Source organism: Gorilla gorilla, chromosome 1, assembly GCF_029281585.2.
Source record: "Gorilla gorilla gorilla isolate KB3781 chromosome 1, NHGRI_mGorGor1-v2.1_pri, whole genome shotgun sequence".
In the NCBI taxonomy this organism is placed as follows: Eukaryota; Metazoa; Chordata; class Mammalia; order Primates; family Hominidae; genus Gorilla; species Gorilla gorilla.
The window spans coordinates 20,031,775-20,056,542 of record NC_073224.2 but is presented as its reverse complement, the minus strand read 5'-3'; the positions used below and the strand labels follow the sequence as shown (position 1 = coordinate 20,056,542).

Genomic DNA, 24,768 nt, shown 5'->3' with positions numbered 1-24,768 from the left:
GATCATTTTACCTCTTCTCATTTTCATACATCTTATATAGTTCTCTTAATAGTCTACATTAAGTTAAACATCCAAAACTATGTTATATAATATTTTTTTGCTTGGTATTCCTGGGAACATTTTTCCTATTTTGCCTTGAAACATGATGCTGGCTTTTGATCATCGTGTAAAGGAAAAGGTCATCTATTCCAGTGAACTGAGATTTGTGGGTTTCCTCTCTTTAGTTCAGGAATGCATATTGAATTGTCAAGTGACTCTCAGCGCTTATTGAGCAAATCATTATTTTTCTCTTCCACCATATTAATGTGGTGTTTAAAACAGTTTTAACACTGAATCACAGTTACACTCTATGAGTTAGTTTTATTTGGTTGTAATATATTATTAATATATTGCCCAATTCCAATGAATATTTCATTAGGATTTTTGCATTGATATTATCAGTATTGGTCTGTGGTTGTGTGTGCACTACATTTGTCAGGCTTTTATCATTCACCAAAAGACTTGTTTTAAAGGTATGTGGAGCATAATAATAATGCTGAAATGGTAAGACACATTCCCATTTATTTTGATTCCTAAACAATCAGAATGAAAAAATACAGTATGGTACAGGTGACTTGTATCACTTCAAACCATAATTAGCCACTCTAAGCTTCGGGACAGTGTAAGTTCTTCCCAAAAAGAGATAAACAGGCATTCTATTGAATCTCATCCCCGTTTCAGACTATATCAGAGCTTGTATGGGATGTGGAAGATGTTTTTGTATGTCACGTGTATTCTGTATTTATTGAGATATGTGTTATACACACACAGAATATTTGCGTTTTTTGTATTCCCAGCAGCTTCCCTAGAGCAGTGTTGGGCATAGCACAGACAATTGATAAACGCTAATTGAATTAATACCATTAGATGTATTGCTTTAATAACTAATGACAGTTCTCATTTATTGGTGCTTAGCTTGCACCAGACACTTTACACACATTATCTCATTTAATCCTCACACTAACCATGGAAAATAGGTGATGCTATGCCCATTTAAAGATAAGGAAAGAGGCCGGGCATGGTGGCACACGTCTGTAATCCCAGAACTCATGGAGGCCAAGATGGGCAGATCACTTGAGGTTAGGAGTTCAAGACCAGGCTGGCCAACATGGTGAAACCCCATCTCTACTAAAAATACAAAAATTAGCCAGGTGAGGTGGCAGGTGCCTGTAATCCCAGCTACTCAGGAGGCTGAGCCATGAGAATCACCCGAACCCAGGAGACGAGGTTGCAGTGAGACAATATCTCGCCACTGCATTCCAGCCTGGGCGACAGAGTGAGACTCTATCTCTAAATAAATAAATAAAAATAAAGATAAGAGACTCAGAGGGATTGCTATTTGGCCACGGTGTCTTGCTGCTGAGTGGCAGAGCCAGTATTCAAGACCATGACCCTGTTCAACTCTAAAGCCCATGTTCTTTTCACTCTGTCTTTAAACAATTATGTATAAGCACCATATTTCATATCAGTGCTTCTAAGTAAATATTCGGAGAACATTTTCTTGATGTTCTCAATTAGTAGGAATCAGAATCTTTGTCATGAAAAACTATGACAAATAATCTGTGAGCCCTCACTGGAGGGATCATTTGTCAATGATGATGATGCTCCTAGCAGTGTGGTGCATGTTTATCAGATTATTTTATTTAATCTTCATGTCAGCGCTACCAAGGAATTGAAGTTTTGTGAAGGTAAATAAATTGCAAGCAATCCGGCTTGCAAAGGGTCGCCTAAGTAAGTACCCAAGCAACATCTGAACTCAGACAGCCTTCCTCTAAGGCTAGTATTATTAGGCACTGAATTATATTATTGGGTTATAATATTATAATGTTGACACCTCACTAGTACAGATTGATCTTTATTTCAAAGTCATATCAATCCACAATTTTAGGTACCCTGTTAAAAGTACAGGTACTGTATTACCACATTTTAGAGAGTATTTTTTGTGGTTTTCCTTAAAAAAAAAATAAAGTAGCCAAGTTGAAGTTTATGAGAGAATTAAAACCAAATTATCTCCACTAATACCAATCAGTACATCACTGAATTCTGAGCAATCGGGAATACTAAATAGATTCTCAAACATGCAGAAACTTCACTGGGCATTAAGACAGGAATAACTTAGCTCCTGCAATAGGTGGGTGAAATTCCTAAAAACTGAGTGTGAGTGACATTTAAATAGGAAAGCTGCAGGAAAAGAGCATGTTTTTTTTTTCTCATGTCGTATTTGATCAGTTGGCCTAATAAGTTGGCTTAGCTTCAAATCTATTAGTTTACCTTGCTAAACACATTAAACAAAGTTGTACAAGTCAAGCCAGTCTTGGTAAGTCTCTTAAAGTTATCTGTGTACATATTCTCATTGCTGGTAGGAATTTTGTAATTCAAAATTTTGTAATTTTGAATTCTGTAAACTGGCACACCTCTTGTGGATGGCAATTGGTAATATTCATTAAAGTTACAAAATGTACAAAATTGTAGTTCTTTGACCCAGAAATCCACTTCTGGGAATTTATCCTGCAAATACATTTGTGTACTTCATACATGAAATGTGTTCATTAAACAAATGTGTATGATTTATGAAGATGTTTTATTGCAACATTTTTTCTTTTTAATTAAATAGTTTTAATTGGGAAGCCTCCTGAGCCAAAGTAGGCTCACAGACTTTGTGCAGCATTTTTTGTCATAGCAAAAGATTGGAAATTACCCAAAGGTGTATCCATAGGAGATTTATTTAATAAACTTTGGTGCATGCATGCAATGTAATACTATGCAGCTTAAAAATGAATGTGCCTTGTATGTACTGATGTGGCAAGATCTCTAAAATATGTTGTTAAATGGCAAGCAAGGTGCACAACAATAGTATAGTATGTTACTTTAGGAGTAGAAAAGGAGAAAATAAGATTGTAAGTAATATTTGTTTATATTTACATACAAATTCTGAACAGGTATCAGTAGGTAGAACTGAGTAGATGGGGAGAGGGATGGAAAAATGTGAATTTTCATTTAGAAAATACTTGAACATATCACCCTTTAAAAACATGAAATAATAAATACATGTGGTGTCTTAAAAATAAGACTTACTCTTTCCATTTTGTAATATGTCTTTCTGGCACTTTTTTTCTATATGTATGTGTTAATTCAGAGAATACATATTTTTAAAGATTTTTTATTTTGAAAAATTTCAACATATAAAAAGGAACGGAATAATATAATAAATCCCTATATACTCATTACCGAGCTTCAACAATTCTCAGTATTCTGTCATTATTATTTCAACTATACCTAACAACTCTCCACCCCATCCCCACTGGGGTTATTTTTTGCAATTTTGTTGGAACATAAACTTTACACACATTGAAATGAACAAATCTTATCTCTCCAATTTTGAAAAAGGGATCTACTCCATGTAACAACACCCAGTCACTATATAGGACATTTTCATCTCTCCAAATAGTGATGGTGTTACTGTTCTGTATATGTCTGTTCTAGTTATTATATAAAACTTTTTCCCCTGGCTTCTCTTTTGGAAAAAAGAAATCATATTTCATAATTGTGAGTTGTAACACTTAGGCAGAGACCCTGAGCTATATCAAAGGAAATGTTAGTCACATTTCTGCAATTCTAGAGTTCCAGCCCTTGCTATGTGGTGTTAAGCTGGGAAAGGTGCTATGGGAATTTGGGTGTGGTGGTGACTCTGTTCTTTCTTCAGAAGCTCCTAACTTGTGTCACAAGATGAAACCTCTAAGATTGCACTGTCAACATGGAAGCCACGTGCAATTTACAAATTTTTAAGTTAATTATCAATTAAATGGAAAGTTTAAATGCAGTTCCTCAGTTATACTAGTCCCATTTCAAGTGCCCAGTAGCCACCTGTGGCTAGTGACTACCATATTGCACAGCACAGGTTTAGAACATTGCCATCGCCAAAAAACATTTCACTGGATGGCTTACCTAGGTTGCGAAGGAAGATGGGACCTCAAAGAGGCGGAAAGTGAAGTTTGCAAGGTGCAGAACTGTAATCATGAAAAATGTTGAATGTTTTACCTTTGCCTCAAGCGTACTGTTCCACCGCTGTCGTTTTCTCTCCTTTTAAAAGAATCATTTCTCACTTCATGGTTTATTTTCTTTTTACCTACAGTTTCATTCACTTTTTTATTGTTCCAGTCTTTCATTCTCTTATTCTCTTCTTTCTCTTGCTGTTTCTTTTTTCATTTAATATGATTTACTGATTAGCAAGAGAATTTTGCTTCTGGTTATGGTGGCCTAGGCATTTCTGACCAATCCTTCCCTGAGAACAATTAGAACTACTTTACACGTTATATATGCAAAGAATATATCTGAAGGCTGCAGTAGAATAAAAAATATATCTGGTCTTTTTTCTTTGTTTCTGGCATAGAACTTCAAAAAACCTTGGCATTTCCTGAATGATGTTTTTGTTATGCTAATAAGGTGACTCCTATTTGGGCCCCTAGATATCTTCAGGATTGGGGCTGGTCACCAGAAAATTGACCATATAATCATGGAAGTGGAATGTTAATTTCCTGCCCTGCTTCCCCCCACCACCACAAAAGAGATGGAGAAACTGTAGGTTGAATTTTATCACTTGCCTAATGATTTAATCAAGCATGCCAATGTAATGAAACCTCAACAAGAACTGTACATCGAGGATTGGGTCGCTTCCTGGTTGGTGAACATATTGATGTACTGGGAGGATGGCACACCTGGACTCCACAGGGACAGTCTTCTGTTTCCCCAACCCCCTCCAGATCTTACCCTATGCGTGCTCCATTTGATTGTTCCTGAGTTGTACCTTTTACAATAAAAGCTGTAGCTATAAATATAGCACTTTCCTGTGTTCTTTGAGTCATTCTAGGAAATTATCAAACCTTGGAGAGGGAGTGTCATGGGAAGCCCCAAATTTATACCCTGATGGGCAAAAGTGTACGTGGCTTTGGGACACCCCAGGACTTGTGACCTGCATCTGAAGTGGGGGCAGTCTTATGGGATTGAAACCCTTAACCTGTGGGGTCTTGTTCCCCATGGCAAATCCGTATGAGTCTGCAGCAACCTCAATTCTTGCCTCCTCAGACAAAAAGAAGTTGACTGCGGGACATAAGGCAGGAGGAGAGACTGAGGCCAGTTTTAGAGCAGGAGTGAATGTTTATTAAAATGCTTTAGAGCAGGAAGGGAAGCAAAGTATGCTTTGAAGAGGGCCAAGGATGCTACTTGAGAGATCAAGAGCACCGTCTGACCTTTTGACTTGGGGTTTTATTCATTGGCATGCTTCCTGGGTCTTGCGTCCCTTCTCCCGATTGTTCCCTTGGAGTGGGCTGCCTGCATGCGCAGTGGCCTGTAGCACTGGGGAGGTGAGCATGCGCAGTGTGTTCACTGGGGCTGTATACATGCTCACTTGAGGCATTCTTCCCTTACCAGTGGGATGCCCCTAGAAGGTCATATACCAGTTAAACTCTGCCATTTTTCCTTTTCGGGTGCGTGCTTGAGCCAACTTGCCTTACCCCTGATATCTTATCAGGAAGCTGCTGATCAGTTTCAGGTGTTTGTGTCTAGTGGTAGACACCTGTTCCCTGGGGCCAACTGCAACCAATTATTATTTTAGAGAGCCATCAAGGGAATTTGGGATTGCTAGTGCTTCTGGTGGTCTACCTCACCACTGCACTCCAACCTGGGTGACAAAATGAGATGTTGTCTTTAAAAATAAAATTAAATTTAAAAAAGAAAATAATAAAAACAAAAACATGTAAGTCAGGAGAGAAGTACATAAAATTCAAGTGATTTAAGTTCTTGCATTGTCTGTGAAGAGGTAAACTACTCATTTATACTCTAATAAGTCAAGGTTCACATTGTAATCTCTAGGGGAATTACTAACAGAATGTTTGTTTGAAACAAAGTCTCACTCCGTCACCCAGGCTGGAGTGCAGTGGCGCCATCTTGGCTCACCGCAATCTCCACCTCAGGGGTTCAAGCAATTCTCCTGCCTCAGCCTCCTGAGTAGCCGGGATTACAGGCATGCGCCACCATTCCTGGCACATTTTTGTATTTTTAGTAGAGATGGGGTTTCACCATGTTGTCCAAGTTGGTCTTGAACTCCTGACCTCAAGTGATCTGCCCACCTCAGCCTCTCAAAGTACTGGGATTACAGGCATGAACCACCACTCTAGCCAATTTTTTTTTTTTAATGTTTAACTACAGATATAGCAGTGTTCATGCACTATTATTTGTAATACCCAAAAGGTAGAAACAACTTGTGTCCATCAACAGATGAATCGAGAAACAAAATGTAGTTTCGTTTCATAAAAAACATAAAAAGACATACAATAAAACATGAATAAACATTAAAAACATAATGCTAATAGAAGTAAACCAGGCCAGGTGCAGTGGCTCACGCCTGTAATCCCAGCACTTTGGGAGGCCAAGGTGGGAGGATCACTTGAGGTCAGGAGTTCTAGACCAGCCTAACCAACATAGCGAAACTCCATCTCTACTAAAAATACAAAAAAATTAGCTGGGCATGATGGTGGGCACCTGTTATCCCAGCTACTCAGGAGGCTGAGGCAGCAGAATCACTTGAACCTGGGAGGCATAGGTTGCGGTGAGCAACATTACACTCCAGCCTGGGCAGCAGAGTGAGACTCCATCTCAAAAAAAAAAAAAAAAAAAAAAAAAAAAGTAAACCAAACACAAAAGCACAAATATTGTGTGATTCCACTTATATGAAATTTCTACAGTAGGCAAATCCATACAGACAAAAAGTAGATTAAAAGTTAGCAGGGGATGGCCGGGCACGGTGGCTCACACCTGTAATCCCAGCACTTTGGAGGCTGAGGCAGGCGGATCACGAGGTCAGGAGACCGAGACCATCCTGGCTAACATGGTGAAACCACGTCTCTACTAAAAATACAAAAAAAATTAGCTGGGCGTGGTGGTGGGCGCGTGTAGTCCCAGCAACTCGGGAGGCTGAGGCAGGAGAATGGCGTGAACCCAGGAGGCGGAGCTTGCAGTGAGCCGAGATCCCGCCACTGCACTCCAGCCTGGGCAACAGAGCAAGACTTCGTCTCAAAAAAAAAAAAAAAAAAAAAAAAAGTTAGCAGGGGGATGGGGGAAGTTAGTTGGATGGGAAGTTATTGTTTAATTGTTACAGAGTTTCTGTTGGGATGATGAAAAAGTTTTGAAACTAGATAATGGTGATGGTTGTACAACATTGTGAATGTAATTAATGTCACAATTTAAAAATGTGTAAAATGGAAAATTTTGTTATGTATATTTTACCACAATCTAAAAAAATTGGGCTGAGCACAGTGGCTCATACCTGTAATCCTAGCACTTTGGGAGGCTGAGGTGGGTGGATTGCTTGAGCTCAGGAGTTCGTGACCTGCCTGGGCAACATGGTGAAACCCCGTCTCTAATTAAAAAAATATATATATATTAATAGTGTAAAATAACAAAATCTGTTGATTGTATACTTTAAACAGGTTGCAGCCATTAAAAAAAGATGAAATCATGTCCTTTGCAGCAACATGGATGCAGCTGGAAGCCATTATCCTAAGCAAATTAATGCAGGAACAGAAAATCACATACTGTATGTTCTCACTTATAAGTGGCAGCTAAACACTGGGTACTCATGGACAGAAAGATGGCAGCAATAGACACTGGGGACTACTAGAGGGGGAAGGATGGAAGGAGCCAAGCATTGAAAAACTAGCTATTGGGTACTATACTTACTACCTGGGTGACAAGATCAATCATACCCCAGACCTCAGCATCATGAAATATACCCAGGTAACAAACCTACACATGGACCCCATGAATCTAAAATAAAAGTTGAAATTATTAAAAAGGCAAAAATAAAAAAATAAAATCCAGGTAATTGTAAGTATATAAATTATATCTTAATAAAGCTGTTAAAAATGTTTAATTAATCAGTTAATAGATGGGGGAAAATGAAACAGTAAAAATTATCCAGTCAATCCCAAAGTAAAAACGAAATGAGACAGGCCGGGTGCAGTGGCTCATGCCTGTAATCCTAACACTTGGGGAGGCCGAGGCAGGCGGATCACAGGGTCAGGAGCTCCAGACTAGCCTGGCCAACATGGTGAAACGCTGTTTCTACTAAAAAATACAAAAATTAGCCGGGCGGGGTGGTGGGCACCTGTAATCCCAGCTACCTGTAATCCCAGTCAATCCCAAAGTAAAAACGAAATGAGACAGGCCGGGTGCAGTGGCTCATGCCTGTAATCCTAACACTTGGGGAGGCCGAGGCAGGCGGATCACAGGGTCAGGAGCTCCAGACTAGCCTGGCCAACATGGTGAAACGCTGTTTCTACTAAAAAATACAAAAATTAGCCGGGCGGGGTGGTGGGCACCTGTAATCCCAGCTACTCAGGAGGCTGAGGCAGGAGAATTGCTTGAAACTGGAAGGTGGAGGTCACAGTCAGCCGAGATCACACCACTGCACTCCAACCTGGGCAAAAGAGGGAAACTCCGTCTCAAAAAAAAAAAAAGAAGAAATGAGACAAAACTAAACATAGAAGGGGTAGAACAAATCAGGTAAATAGTAAGATGGAAAATTTAAACCTGAACATATTATTAATTATGTTAAATATAAATGGATCAAGATCCCTAAATGAAATATACAGGTTTTTGAACTGGATAACAACAAAAATAACAGTCATATGCTGCTTATGAGCATAACATCTTGAACACAAAGCTATATAAAGAATAAAACTTTACAAATGGAAAAAGATATACTATGCAAACACCAATCAAAAGAAAGCTAGTATAGCCATAATGATATCAAATAAAGATGGATGTTAAGGCAAAAAGCGTAACTTGGAAATATGTGAATCAGCTGGGCATGGCAGTACGCACCTGTAGTCCCAGCTACTTGGGAGGCTGAAGTGTGAGGATTGCTTGAGCCCAGGAGTCTGAGGCCAGCCTGCACAACACAGTGAGACCCCCATCTGTAAAACAAAATATATTTTAACTGAAAATGGTACACAACTCTAAAAGAAACAGACAAATTCACAAGAATAATGGGACATTTTAATACTCCTTTTCAGTAATTGTTAGAACAAGCAGTCAAAAAATGAGTAGGGATATAGAATTGCGCTGTACAAGCCACCATGCCTGGCTAAGTTTTAAAAAATTTTTGTAGAGACAGGGTCTTACCATGTTGCCCAGGCTGGTCTTGAATTTCTGGGCTCAAGCAATCCTCTTGCCTCAGCCTCCCAAAGTGCTAGGATTACAGGCATGTGCCACTGTGCCCAATCTTCAAAAAGTTTTGAAATATTAAAAGGTTTATAAAGTAAAACAGTTACAGTAAGCTAAGGTGAATTTATTAATGAAGAAAATTTTTAAGATAAATTTAGCGTAGTCTAAGCATACAGTGTCTCTAAGGTCTCCCATAGTGCACAGTAGCGTCCTAGGCCTTCATATTCACTCACCACTCACTCGCTGACACCCAGAGCAACTTCCAGTACTGCAAGCTCCATTCATGCTAAATGCTCTATATAGGTGACGATTTTTCATCTTTTATACCGTATTTTCACTGTATCTTTTCTATGTTGAGATATGTTTAGATACACAGTTACCCTTGTGTTACAGCCGCCTGCAGTCCTCAGGACAGTCCCTAGGATTGTAGGGACTGTGCAGGATTGTAGCCTAGGAGTGACGGGCTGTAACCACGTAGCCCGGGTGTGCAGTAGGCCACAGCATCTAGGTGTGCGTAATTACTCTCTATGATGTTCCCACTACCACGAAATCGCCTAGCAATGCACTTCTCAGAATGTATCCCCATTGGTAATCAATATGTGACTGTACTTCGGACAAACATGAATACCCCAGACTAATACTACAAAGTAATCCCACTTCCAGGCTCAAAGCCTGCGGGATATGCAGGCTTTTCTGTTGCTCCCACCTACATCTAGAACTGGCAAGAGAAGGAGAGACAAGCCCGCCTGGCCAGGCACAGCCTGAAGCCCAAGTTTATTGGGAATAAAGTTATTTGTATTTCCATCCACTTGCCTCTTGTGTCTACTTCCCAATCAGTTCCAAATGTAAGGAAGGAGCAGGGCCTGGTTAAATATCATCAACCCCAACCTTAGCTTCTGTCATGGCTGGGGACACTGCCCCAAGACCAGTACGGAGGCCGGGGGCTTCCCCCGGTCATTAGTCACAGGAACAGATGAGAAGCTGCTGAGTTGTCCCTCTTGCCTATCCCAGCAGCACCTTCGGATTCCACGGGTCTTTGTGCTAAGATATGGAGGCTATAGCTTCTGAGCCCATCTGTGTTTGTGACTCATTGACCTTTTCCAAGATTGCACCCCTCTGGGGTTTTGCTCTCCCTCTGCCCTGAAGAGAACTTCCTTACTGGACTGGGAAGGCTTCACGCCCTTCTGCTTCCCTCTGCCTCCTCCCGCAAATCCTACCCTGACTTGGGCTTCAATCATTGAAAACAAAAGCCTGAGAGGGAGCATTTTGCTGGCGATTTCTTGCTTGCTGCCCCGCTGCCAACTTTTGAGACAAAAAAACAAACGTTGTTTGAACTGTGAAAAAAGGTAAAGAAAAATGTAAGGAGAAAAATAACACAAACATCAGGAAATACTATTCATCTACACATGTAATAGGTATACAGCTGACTTTTGAACAATGCCGGGGTTGTGGGCACTCACCACTCATGCACTCGAAAATCCACCTTTAACTTTCAACTCCCGAAAAATTTCCCTACGGATAGTGTGGCCATAATTGGTGGGTTCTTGGTCTCTGACTTCAAGAATGAAGCCGCGGACCCGCGGACCCTCGGTGAAAGTTACTGCTCTTAAAGGCGGCGCGTTGGGAGTTGTTCATCCCTCCCCACGGGTAAGGGGTCTTGCTGACTTGAAGAGTGAAGCTGCAGACCTTCCCGGTGAGTGTCTACAGCTCACAAACGCTGCGCAGACCCGAAGAGTGAACTGCAGCACGATTTGCTGCAAAGAGCGAAAGAACAAAACCACCACAACACGAAAGGAAACCCCACAGGTTACCTCTGCTGGCCAGGGTGGCCTGCGTTTATTCCCTTATCTGGCCCCACCCACATCCTACTGATTGGTCCATTTTACAGAGAGCTGATTGGTCCATCTTACAGAGAGCTGATCGGTCCATTTTGACAGAGCGCTGATTGGTGCATTTACAAACCTTTAGCTCGACACAGAATGCTGATTGGTGCGTTTACAATCCTTTAGCTAAACAGAGAAGTTCTCCAAGTCCCCACCTCTCTAGAAGCCCAGCCGGCTTCACTTCTCACTGGCACTTGCCACGGGACTTTGTGGCACCTAGCCCGGGCACTCCGGCAGCCCAGAGGGAGCTCATCCCCCAGTCAAGCCCAGCAGGCGCCGGCTGGCCTTGCCCAGTGCGGGGTCCCCGGAGCCCGCGCCCACCCAGAACCCGTGCCGGCCCGCGGGCGCCGCGTGCAGCCCCAGCTCCCGCCGGCGCCTCTCCCTCCACACCTCCCCGCAAGCAGAGGGAGCCGGCTCCGGCCTCGGCCAGCCGCAGAGACGGGCCCCCACAGCTCAGCGACGGGCTGAAGGGCTCCTCGAGGGCGGCCAGAGCGGACTCCGAGGCCGAGGAGGCGCCGAGAGCGAGCGAGGGCTGCTGGCAGGTTGTCACCTCTCCATAGCCTTCTGTTGACTAGAAGCCTTACCAATAACATAAACAGCTAATTATCACATATTTTGTATGTTATATGTATATATGTTATAAGAATACAGTATGTATAAGAATATGAATACATATATGTATACATATGCATAAGAATACATACTGTATTATAATAAACTAGAGAAAATATTACTAAGAAAATCATAAGAAAAGAAAATGCATTTCCTATTCATTAAGTGGAAGTGGATCACCCTAAAGGTCTTCATCCTCCTCGTCCTCACATTGAGTAGCTGAGGAGTAGGAGGAAGAACAGAAGGTGGAGGAGGAGGAGTTGGTCTTGCTGTCTCAGGGGTGGCAGAGGTGGAAGAGATGGAGGGGATGGAAAGGGAGGCAGGAGAGACTTACTGAAAAAAGTTCGAGTATAAGTGGACCCATGCAGCTCAAACCTATGTTGCTCAATGGTCAATTGTGTATAATGGGCCTCACCAGGATTTTAAATAAAGAGAGAAACAGAAAAAAAGGAGAAAGAGAAAAATATGTGTGAGAGAAGGATAGACAGACAATGGACTTCAGTGAAAAACAAAAATGGCTGGGCACGGTGGCTCACGCCTGTAATCCCAGCACTTTGGGTGGCCGAGGCGGGCGGATCACCAGGTCAAGAGATCAAGACCTTCCTGGCCAACATGGTGAAACCCTGTCTCTACTAAAAATGTATAAATTAGCCGGGCGTGGTGGCGTGTGCCTGTAATCCCAGCTACTTGGGAGGCTGAGGCAGGAGAGTTGCTTGAACCCAGGAGGCGGAGGTTGCAGTGAGCCGAGATCACGCCACTGCACTCCAGCCTGGCGACAGAGTGAGACTCCGTCTCAAAAAACAAAACAAACAAAAATGTGTAGTCGCAGCTTGAACCTCTAGCAGCCTCATTACGAGAACCTCAGAGCTGTATCCCAGGGCTGTTCCCTTTCTAGTAGGTTGCAGGGCAGCTCACGTGACCCTTGGATAGCTGCTGTTGCTCTTCTTTTTTTTTTTTTTTTTTGGTAGAGATGGGTCTCATTATGTTGCCCAGGCTGGTCCCAAACTCCTGGACTTAAAGGATCCTCCAGCCTCAGTCTCTCAAAGTGCTGGGATTACAGGCTGAGCGCCTGCGCCTGGCCACTGTTTTTGCTCTTGGTAGCCACCTCTATTTCCTGGGCCCATCGGCGGCCCATCCCCCTGTGGTTTTCTGGCTCAAGACCAGACTCCCTCCAGCCCTCCCTGGGCTCTGCTTTCTCCCTTCCCCTCTTTGCCGGTTGAGCGTCGCTGGCGCCACCCAGTGGCCCCCATGACCCCTGCTTCAGTGCCACGGAAGGCCTAGAAGGCTCATTGCTACCAGTCCCCGTCTCAAGTACCAGAGTGACATGATGGACCCCTTACTGAGCTTGACCACCTACCCTGTCTCCTTTCATTCTCATTGCAGCCCAAGACACAGGGGGTTTTGCATCCATTTGGCAGATAGGAACACAGAGGCGTCAAGTTGTGATAAGACTTTGCTTACAGTCAGAAAGGTAGCCAGCACTGGGGCTGGGCTTCCACCCTTCCTCTGACCCAGCTGCACACATGGTCCTTACGAAGAGGATGGCAGCACTTTGCTTGTTGTTTTATTTGCATAACTCTCTGAACCCAAGCTTAGAAATAACCAAGCAACACATTCTATACTATACATTTGCTATTCCCAAAGACACAGCTTAATTCCAAATAAGTGATCAACTAAGATAATTTTCTAAATGTATTACAGACTTAAATCTTAAGACATCAAACTATGAAACTACTGCAAGAAAACACTGGGGAACCCATCTAGGACATTGGTCTGAGCAAAGAATTCTTGAGTAAGCACAAGCAATCAAAGCAAAAAATGGACAAATGGAGTCACATCAAGGTAAAAACAGACTAAGATGGGAGGATCACCTGAACCCAAGACTTCAAGGTTGCAGTGAGCTATGATTGTGTCACTGTACTCCAGCCTGGGTGACAGAGAGAGACCCTGTCTCTTGTGTGCAAGTGCCACAAAGAAGTTGATGTAAGCACTGATCCAGGTTCCCTTGGTAAAGGTGAACTTGAAATTTAGGTTTCCTGAAGTTAAGGCCCATGGAAATATTTTCCTATACAGGAAAAAAAAAAAATCAATCAAAGAAGAAAAGTGTAAAAGTAAAGTATCAGCCAAGAAGGATGGCCAGTCTTTGCCATGTTGTTGTCCCTGCAGTTCATGGTCAGGGTGAGGAAAACCTCCCTCCACAGTAGCTGATATGATCAGCTCTTTCAGATTCCCGGGAAGTATGCATGAGGCCTAATTAATTTACTTTTAAAAATATAAAACTCATTAAACAATAGCACTTCTTCTGAATTTGTGCTAATTATACTTCAATGAGATTATTGTTATACCATGTTGAAGATGATTTTCCAACTGAAAGTATTATGTGAATGAGATTACAGGAATCATGCTTTACCTTCTTAGGAACAAATGAAAAACTATTTAAAAAATTGTTAAACTTTCATATATATTGCTAATTATAAGGATGATAACTCATCTGAAAGCACTAGAAATACTACAAGCTAGAAATATTAGAAGTACTTTGAGTTACAGAATTGACACCAAACTATAATCAATTAACAATAATTATTATAGATCTAATGCTTTTTTAAAACCAAACATTCATTTTGAATTTGAACATGTGATTTTCAGTGACCATTGAATCTATCTGCTTTGCTTCTTTCAGTTCACCATCCACTGCTGCAAACATTATGATTATACTGATGATTGGTACGGGTATAAAAGGAATTTCAAAAACCCCTAGGTTGATTTACACAAAAGTTTAGAAAATGTGCTCAACAGTGAAGCTTTCTTCCATATTCTGGAAAACTGGTTCCATTTTGGAATATCCAAACCATCTCCACTCAGGCCACACTGCCTTGCACAAGAGAGATGCTTCATAAATATTTATGGTGACAAGACCCAAAATGTTGAACCCATGAGCCCTAGGTGATTTTTATCTTAAAAACCTAGTGTAAAATGGGTTAACCTGGGAGGGCTGTCTTACTGAGGAGCGCTAAACTAAGGAGAAACCTCAAATCACTCTATATTTGACCCAAACACCTTAAATGGCTTCCCAGTGTATTCTAGGGCACTTGCTTCTCAAATCTTCAACAGCAAAGGAGTCATTTGGGATTCCTGCCTAGTGTAGATTCTGATGCTGCAGCTCTGGGATAGGGCTATGATTTCGCTTTTTGACAAGCTCCCAGCTGATGCTGATTCTTATGGTCTCCTAGTTTGCAGACCCTGCATTTTGAGTAGCAAGGCTGCAGAAAATAAGTGGCCTAGGCTGAATGTGGGGCACCCTGTTCCATGGCCAAGCCTGCTTGCCAGGATTCACCCCACCTCTGGATAGCTCTTCCCCATCTGTTATTTTCTTTTCACCTGGAGAAAAAACCCCGCTCCATGGATCTGAGGGTGTGGCACGTGGGATTTTCTGTAGCAAGCTCCAAGTTAGACCCCTACAGTGGTGGCACCCACCTGCAGTCTTAGCCACTACGAAGGGAACTTACATCTACAGGGACAAGACCCACCTCAATGAACAGGTATGTTTAACCACAAAGTCTTCAACATTTATTATTCATTTCCACTGCCGTTACCTTGTTAAAGGACTCATTACTGGTTGTTATATACACGTGAAGAGTCAAAAATGGCTCAAGGTAGATAATGTTGTACAGAATCAGGAGCCCTCGGAGGCGCAGTGTTTCTTCACCTAAACTATCCAGTCCCAGAGGAGAAAGAGGAGAAAGCTCATGTGCCAGTTACTATGGGTTGCAGAGTGAACCACAGTATCTTTAACTTTTCAAAATGGAAGACATTGAACATCACGTTGGCAACATGGTCTGTTAAAATACGATGATAACTGGCTGGGCGTGGTGGCTCACACTTGTAATCCCAGCACTATGGGATGACGAAGCAGGCGGGATCACTTGAGGTCAGGAGTTCAAGACCGGCCTGGGCAACATGGTGAAACTCTGTCTCTACTGAAAATACAAATATTAGCAGGGCGTGGTGTTCGGCGCCTGTGGGCACAGCTACTCAGGAGGCTGAGGCATGAGAATTGCTTGAACCCAGAAGGCGGAGGTTGCAGTGAGTCAAGATCGTGCCACTGCACTACAGCCTGGGTGACAGAGTGAGACTCCCTCTCAAAAAAGAAAAAAAATGAAGATAATTAAGTGTTACAGGCTTTGTATTGGACTGTGCAGGTACATGTGCTCACCCGCATACCCACAAATTAAACCTTAGTGGGCAAGGCGCAGTGGCCTACACCTATAATCCCAGGGCTTTCAGAAGCCGAGGCTGGTGGATTGCCTCTAGAACTCAAGACCAGCCTGGGCAACATGGTGAAACCCTGTCTCTACCAAAAAATACAAAAAGTAGCCAGGTGTGGTTGTGCATGCCTGTAGTCCTGGCTACCATCAGCCCTCCAGGCTCCTTATGCAGTTCAGAGACATGTGTTTGGAGGTAAGAAAGGCACGGACACCTGGTTTCAGGTAAATTTAAAAGGGAGCTATTCTGAAAGTCTCCATCTCGCAGGAGCTTCTTTCAGTGTGGCCAGGGCCCTCTAGGCTCTCACTGTCCTTTCCTCCATCTCCTCCCAGCCTCCCTGCACTTGCTGTCCTCCAGCCACTCCTTGCCATTTCTCCTCGAAGGCATGCTTCTGCCTCAGGGCCTTTGCACTTACTGTCTTGTCCCACAAACAGCCCTGTTGCTCACTCCCTCATATCCTCTGGTCTCTGCTCAGATGCTGCCCTATCAGAGAGACTCTCCTGACACAGCCACTCTCCCCCTTCTTTTTCTTTCAGGGCAGGGGCCCCTCCTGGCATCTTGCACATTTTAGCATTTGTTTCCTGTCTCTCCTCACCAGAATGCAAGCTGCAAGGGAACTGTATCCCTAGCGCCTGGTAAGTGCACAATGACCACTTTTTCAAGGACCACATTTCCATAATATTAAAATGTATTATGAAAGGGAACAGCAGTGACTTTTCCTGTAATCTGCACTGGCCACGTGTTGCATGAGCATGTGCCTCTACGTGTGTAATTGAGTCTCTCTGTGCCTCACTTTCCTCATCTGTTAAGTGGGAATTACAATAGTATCACCCCCACAAAGTTATGGAAATTAAATCACAGGTGGGGATTGTGCCTGGCAGGCAGCAAACACTCGATGAGTGTTAGCTATCTGATATTAACTATTATTTTGCTATGGAGATGGGTGGGGACCATGTAAAAATGCAAAGCTTCAAAAGTTGACAACAACCCTCTCACTTGGGGGTCACACCTAATGTGTCATAAGATGGGCTTTGGATCTTCCAGATCTGAGCCACCTTTGGGAGGGTCCCCTGAGGGGAAGCTAGGCACTCCTGCTCAGCATGATTGGCAAGGTCCTTATGCCAGTGCTAGTGCCCAGAAGGTGCAGGCAGTTCCAGCTGTTGCCACACATGGTGTCTAGACGACTGACCTATCAGGGCAGTGTCTGGGGTACCAGGGGTTGCAAGAGAACCAGCTTTTAAAAACAGCATTGACGATAAAATAGCAAGTAAAGACTAAAGTCTTCAGAACCCTTGTCTCAGAAGATTCTAGGCTAGATCCGAAGGTTCTGAAATAATGACTCAAGATTTGTCTTGCTTTAACTCATCCTGTTTCCATTTTCTTTACCAACTAGAAATGATTTACCATGTAAGTACTTTTTCGCTACTGTCTAAACTGATGCAGGTAACTAATATATCCTGAAACAATAAGTCACATGTGTATTACTTTAAAATAAAAGCAAAGATTCCTTTCTTATTTTTGTAATTAATAACATTCTTACGTGTCTGACCAGATTCCCCTTGAGAATTGCTCTCAGAACTACGGTCCTGTGGTAAATGAAAACATAGGACAGGAGATGCACACACTGAAAAAAAGGATAAAATGATCACTTACAAATCAGATGTTTTTTGTAAAACAGATCCAAACTCTCCAGATTTCTTTACATCATCAATTTTCCTTGAGTCCACAACTAGCCTATTTCACATCAAAAGAGTCTGTTCTTCTTTGGAAATGTGTAAGAGACGAAAATTGTTTGAATTTGGGCTCAATTCAAGTCTGTCTTTAATATTTATGTATGTATGTATCTATGTATGTATGAGACGGAGTCTCCCTCTGTCACCCAGGCTGGAGTGCAGTGGCACGATCTTGGCTCACTGCAACTTCCGCCTCCTGGCTTCAAGAGATTCTCCTGCCTCAGCCTCCCCGAGTAGCTGGGACTACAGGCGGGTGCCTCCACGCCCAGCTAAATCTATTTGCATTTTTAGTAGAGACGGGGTTTCACCATGTTGGCCAGGCTGGTTTCGAACTCTTGACTTCAGGTGATCTGCCTGCCTCGGCCTCCCAAAGTGCTGGGATTACCGGCGTGAGCCACTGCGTCCGGCCTTTAATACTGATTTCATTTGGTGCCACCCAAGTCCTACCCAGCCTTGACTTGGCCCTGTTCCACCAGTCCTAGCCCTGTGCCTGCACATCTAGAAGGTTCACATGCACAAGTTCAATGATACAACAGTGCAGAAAGCTGCAGCGGGAATGCCATTTCTCCATTTCTCCATGACGGGGTAACGGGTTGGGGTTACCCCATCCCCAACCACCCCAGGCCCCACTGCCCACTCCCAGCCTCCTTTCCACCCTGAGAGCTCAGGGAGGGCATCTAACCTACTCCCCAATCTGTGAGTAGGACCTCCACTTCCAGAAGCACCAGGGATTTCTCCTAGCCAACCTCACAGATGCTCCCTTGGTATACTGCTGCCCAGCACAAGTTCATGGCCTCACTCCCACACCTCCCAGTTTCCCTGACATGACCCCACTCTCAACTCAGGCTCAGGATTAAGTAAGGAAATATAAGGACGATATTACCACTATTTTCAAATCTTTCCCTCCCTCTACATAACTATAAACAAACAGAACCAAAGGTCAGCAGAAGATACACGGAAGAAAAAAAGATTTGCAAATAACAATGAGAACAGCAATATTCGCAGCTAATAGCGGCTTTTAAAAAAGAGATGGGAGGGCCAAGCACAGTGGCTCATGCCTGTACTCCCAGCACTTTGGGAGGCCGAGGCGGGCAGATCACCTGAGATCAGGAGCTCAAGACCAGCCTGACCAACATGGCGAAACCCCGTCTCTACTAAAAATACAAAAATTGGCTGGGCATGGTGGCGCACGCCTGTAATCCCAGCCACTTGGGAGGCTGAGGCAGAGAATTGCTTGAAGGCGGAGGCTGCAGTAAGCAAAGACCGTACCATTGCACTCCAGCCTGGGAGACAGAGTAAAACTCCATCTCAAAAAACAAGAACAAAAAAAGAGAGATAGGGTCTCATTATGTTGCCCAGGCTGGACTTGAACACCTGGGCTCAAGCAATCCTCCCTCCTCAGCATCCCAAGTAACTGGGAATATTGGCAGAAACCACTCCATGAGGGTATAGCAGATTTTTTTGATCGCCCACTATGTGCTAGGCACTGATTATATATTTATCCTTTTACATATATTTACTGGTTTACATATAAGTAATTTCACATGTATTTGTATGTGTGTATATAGATGTATAGTTACATACACGTCACATTATCTCAATAATGTCATTTTGGCTCACCTAACCAGTTGAAGGTTTTAAGACCAAAAACTGAGGTTTCCGGAACAAGGAATTCTGCTTTAAGACATCGGCATCAAGTTTTGAGACATGCTAGCCCCACCCAATCACATAGACTAATTCTTTGAAACGGATCTTTCATACATATTACATATCTCTCACTGGCTCTGTTTCTTTGGAGAACCCGGATAGACACAGGGTACGATTAGATGGGCAAGACTAGGTAGGCAGGGGCAGGAAGTTAACCTAAGCTGTGGAAAGCCACTTTTGTTTGTTTTTCAAGACAAGGTATCTCTCTGTTGCCTAGGCTGGAGTGCAGTGGCCTAATCAGGTCACTGCTGCCTCAAACTCTTGGACTGAAGAAATTCTCCTGCCTCAGCCTCCCGAGTAGTTAAGACTACCGTGGTGGCTGGGTGTGGTGGCTCACGCCTGTAATCCCAGCATTTTGGGAGGTTGAGGCAGGTGGATTACCTGAGGTCAGGAGTTCGAGACCAACCTAGCCAACATAGTGAAACCTTATCTCTACTAAAAATACAAAAATTAGCTGGGCGTGGTGGCACACACCTGTAATCCCAGCTACTCGGGAGGCTGAGGCAAAAGAATTGCTTGAGCCCAGGAGAAGGAGGTTGCAGTGAGCCAAGATTAAAAAAAAAAAAAGACTACCATGGCTGCCTAATTTTTCTAATTTTACCCTTTGTGGACGCTGGGTCTCACTATGTTGCCCAGGCTGCTCTTCAACTGCTGGCCTCAAGTGATCCTCCTGCCTTGGCCTCCCAGAGTGCTGGAATTACAAGTGTAAGTCTCTGCTCCTGGCCTTAAGGCTGATAGGCCAGCTGGGTAAAAGCAAGTGGGTAGTAGCAGACAGACAAGGCTAGGTGGATAAGACCAGGGAGATGACGCAGGGAGGGTAAAGCCATGGGGATTAAGCCAACTAGACTGAGGCTGGGGTAAGGCCATTGGGTTAAAATTAGATGGCTGAGGCCACAGGGATAAGGGTAGAAAATTAAGGCCAACTGCGTAAGGCCATAAGATTATGACCAGGTGAGTAATGCCAGGAGGTTAATAAGACCAGGTGGCTTAGCCCAGGAAAGTAAGGCCAGGGGGAGGCCAGGGGTGTAGGGAAAGGGGACAAGGCCAAAGAATTACAGCCAGATTGGTAGACAAGGTGGGTAAGGCCATGAGGTTAAGACCAGCTGAGTAACACTAGGTAATTCACATCTGATGATTTAAGGACAAGAGGTTAGGGTCAGGTGTGCAAAGCCAGGAGGCTAAGGCAAAGGGCACAGGCCATGAGATTAATGCTGGGCGTTCAAGGCCAGGCTGTAAAGGTCTGGAGGTGGGCCAGGTGGGGTAAGGGTAAGAAGAGAAGGCAAAGGAGCTAAGGCCAAGTGGGTACGACCAAGTGGGTATGGGCAGGTGGGTAAGGCCAGTTAGTTAAGGCCAGGAAAGAAAGGCTGCTGGGTGGGTAAGGATAGGGGAATGCCAGAGGCCTACACCAAGAATGATAAGCACCATGGGTTAAGGGCTACGGGGGATGGCCAGGGTGGCAGCACATGACATTATAGCCATGTAGTTATGGGCAGGGAGATGAATCCAGGGGGGTAACACTAGAATGTTATGGCCAGGCATGAAGGCCAGTGGCTAAGGCATGATGGGTTAGACTACTTGGGAGATCTAGGAGGGTGATCCTCATTTGTACAGACATGACATCAAGGCCAGTAGCAACTGGTCAAGTAGATAAGGCTGGTGGGGTTAGGGAAGGCCAGGGGCATAAAGTAAGTTGGGTAATGTAAGATGGGTAAGGCCAAGATGGGTAAGATGGGTAAGGTCACAGAGTATGAACATGAGATTAAAGCAAGGTGAATATGGGCTCACAGATAAGGCCTGGCTGGTAACACCAGGTGGTCAAGCCACATATGTAAGGCCATGTGGGTAAGCCAGGTGAGTAAAACCAGAATTTAAATCCAGGAGCATAAAAGTAAGAAATTAAACACCAGCTGGCTAAGGCCAGCAGGATAAGGCCAGAAAATTAAGACCAGGTGGGTAAGTCAACTGACAACAGCCAATAGGCTAACACCAGGTGGGTCAGACAGTTAAGGTAAGGAGGTTAAAACATCAAGCTAAGTCCAGTAGCCCACGTCCAGATAATAATGTCCAAGGGATAACCCTAGGGGCTAATGCTAAAGGGTTAGGACAGGACCACAAGGCTAGGAGATTGAGCCCAAGTGGATAAGCCAAGAGGGCAGGCCAGAGGTATATGTGTGGAAGGCCAGCAGATTAAAAATAGGTCAGTATGGCCAGGAGGTTAATAAGGTGAGGTGTGTAAGTTCAGTTAAGTAAGGCATGGGGTAGGTACAGGGAGAAATGCTGTCAGGGTGAGGCCATGAGTGTAAGGCCAGGAAGCCATGGCCAGGAGTTCAGGCCATGAGGTTACTGCCACATGGGAAGGCCAGGGACATAAGGACAGGTGGGTAGTGACAGGAAATTAAGCCTAGGTGGGTAAGGCCAGGTGCGTTAGCTAGGTATGTAAGCAAAGTGGGTTGAGGCCAGAAGACTAATAAGACCAGTTGGGTAGGTCAGGGGGTAAGACCTGTGGGTTAAGGCTAGAAGTGTAAGGCCAGTGACAAAATACTAGGTATGTATGTCAAGAAGACTATGCCCCGGTGGATAAGGCCAGGTAGGTAAGGCCAGGTGGGTAAGATTGGGTGGTTAAGGCCAGTAGATTAAGGTTAGGTGAATAAAAAATAGTGACTAACTTAGGTGGATATGTCAGGTGGGGAGGGCCTTTAGGTTAAGACCGGGTAAAATGAGGGAGTTCGTAAGTCCAGGCATAGAGAACCGAATGGGTAAAGCCAGAAGCTTAAGGCTAGGTGGGTACGGGCTAGGGGTAAAGAGTAGAAAGGTCGGCCGGGCACGGTGGCTCACGCCTGTAATCCCAGCACTTTGGCAGGCCGAGGCAGGCAGATCACCTGAGGTCGGGAGTTGGGGACCAGCCTGACCAACATGGAGAAACTCCGTCTCTACTAAAAATACAAAATTAGCTGGGTGTGGTGGCGCATGCCTGTAATCCCAGGTACTCGGGAGGCTGAGGCAGGAGAATTGCTTGAAATTGGGGGTGGAGGTTGTGGTAAGCTGAGATTGTGCCATTGCACTCCAGTGTGGGCGACAAGAGTGAAACTCCATCTCACACACACACACACACACACACACAAAGAGAGTAGGAAAGTAAGGCAGAAGGTGGTGGTGGGGGATTCAGAGATGTAGTCAAGGGCTGGGGCATAAGGCCTGATACATGAGATCAAGAGGTTATGGGCAGATGGCTAAGCCCATTTACTTAAGGCCAGGAAGTTGAGACCAAGGTGGATAAGGCCATAATATTAATAATGGCAAGTTGGCTAACTCAGAAGGTAAAGTCCAGGCGGTAAGTCCAGGTTGATGAGTCCAGGTTGGTAAATCCAGGTGGACATATCCATGTAGGTAAGACAAAAAAGGTAAAGCCATGAAGCTGAGGCCCTGGGGTTTAGCGCAGTATAAAGTCACAGGGGTAGACCATTACATTAAGGACAGATGGATAAAACCAGGTTAGGCCAGGACATTAGTAGTATGTGAGGCCACGAGGTTGATGAAGCCAATAATTGAAAGCCAGGTGGTAAAAAACAAGAAGATAGTATCTGATGAGTAAGGCCTGGAGACTGACAAGGCAGAAACATAAAGACCCAGTGCTAAAGCCAGAATTCAATGCAAGCATATTAACATCAAAAGGTTAATGCAGGAAGCAAGCCCGGGTCCCTAATCATAGCTGTGTGAAGCTAGGTAGCTAGCACTAGGTGTGTACGTCTTCGTGGGGAAGGCTAGGAGGTCACATCCAGGACATTAACGGAAAGATGGAAAGGCCAGTTTTATAAATCCAGGTAAGTAGGGACAGGTGCATAAAGACAGGAATATAAAAATAGATGGGTAAGGCCAAGGAAGTAAGGCCAGGGGGCTAAGGACTAGTAGCTAAGGCCATGTAGATAAGGCCATGTGGTAGGAACAATAGGTAAAAGCCCGTAAACTAAGGCCAGCGGTAAGTCCAGAGGATAATCATACCAGCTTGAGGCCAGTAGCACTAGAATAGAAAAGACCAGAGAGTGAGATGAATTATGAATGGCAACTGGAAGGTTTTGAAGGTAAGATCAGTTGGGTACTACTGGTTGGTTAAGACACGATCTTAACACCAGTGGGGTATGGACAGGTGGGTAAGGCAGGTGCATAAGGCCAGGGAATTCATACTGAATGCAAAAGGCCAGGAGGTTTATAAGGCAGGTGGTTAAATATAAGTTGGCAAAACCATAAGGTTAAGACTGGGTCAGGAAGCCAAGTGATTGAAAAGCCTGGGTGGGTAATGCCAGTAAGTTAAGGCCTCCCTAAATATGGGTAGGTAGATAGCTCCACCTGGGTAATAGTAAGAGGTTAAAGCTAGGCAGATTAGTTCAGGAGGTTAAAGCCATGTGAGTTAGAACAAAAGGTTAAGGCCAGGTGGGAATGCCAGGTTAGTAAGCTATATCGGTCATCTAGGTGGGTAAGGCCATAAAGTTAAGGCCAGGTGGGTAAGTCCAGGTGGCTAATGGGGGTTGTCTAAGTCTGGGGGATGGGGTGAGGGAGCAGTGGTAAATCCGGGGAATAAGGGCAAGGGGGATAAGTCCAGGGAAGTAAACCTAGGGAGGTAAATCCAGTGGTTTAAGTCCTGGTAGATAAAACCAGAAGGCTAAGGACAGTTGTGTAAACCAAGTGTGAAGGCCATGTGGGTCATGTATGGTTGTTGAGACTAGGTGGGAAAGCTGGGTGGCTAATCCAGGTTGTTAGGGCCATGAGGTTAAGGCCCATAGGTTTAGGCCAGGTGAGAAAGGCTAATGGGGCATGGCCAGGGCTGTAAAACAAGGTGGGCAAGGACAGGGAGTAATGGCAGTGGAGTAAGGCCTCATGGGCAAGATCATGTGGGTCTTGACCAGAGATCAAGGCCAGCAAGCGGGAGCGGGAAGTTCCGGCCAGGTGTGTAGGGGCAGAACTTTTAGGCCATGAAATTAAGACTCGGTGAGTATGGCCAGGAGGTTAATAAAGCCAGATAGATAATGCCAGGTTTGTAACAGCATGAGGATAAGATGAGTGATGATGAAGCCAAAGAGCTTAATAAGTTCTGCTGAGTGCAGTCAGGTTGTTAAAACCAGGTGTTTAGGCCAGGCGTGGTGGCTCACGCCTATAATCGCAGCACTTCGGGAGGCCGAGGCGGGTGGATCACCTGAGGTCGGGAGTTCGAGACCAGCCTGACCAACATGAAGAAACCCCATCTCTACTAAAAATACAAAATTAGCCAGGCATGGTGGCACATGTGTAAATCCCAGCTACTCGGGAGGCTGATG

The 24,768-nt window shown here is 44.3% G+C and overlaps 1 long non-coding RNA gene across 1 annotated transcript in view; it reads right to left on the bottom strand.

Annotated features, from left to right (window-relative positions):
• Positions 1-7,150: 7,150 nt before the first annotated feature.
• LOC129529140 (uncharacterized) overlaps positions 7,151-24,768 on the bottom strand; it is a 33,220-nt gene continuing 15,602 nt past the window's right edge. Inside the window, exons 2-3 of the long non-coding RNA XR_008674575.2 lie at positions 8,920-10,595; positions 7,151-8,512 (exon numbers count right to left, since the gene is read on the bottom strand). This is a non-coding gene — a long non-coding RNA (uncharacterized lncRNA). The remainder of the gene's footprint in view (positions 8,513-8,919; positions 10,596-24,768) is intronic.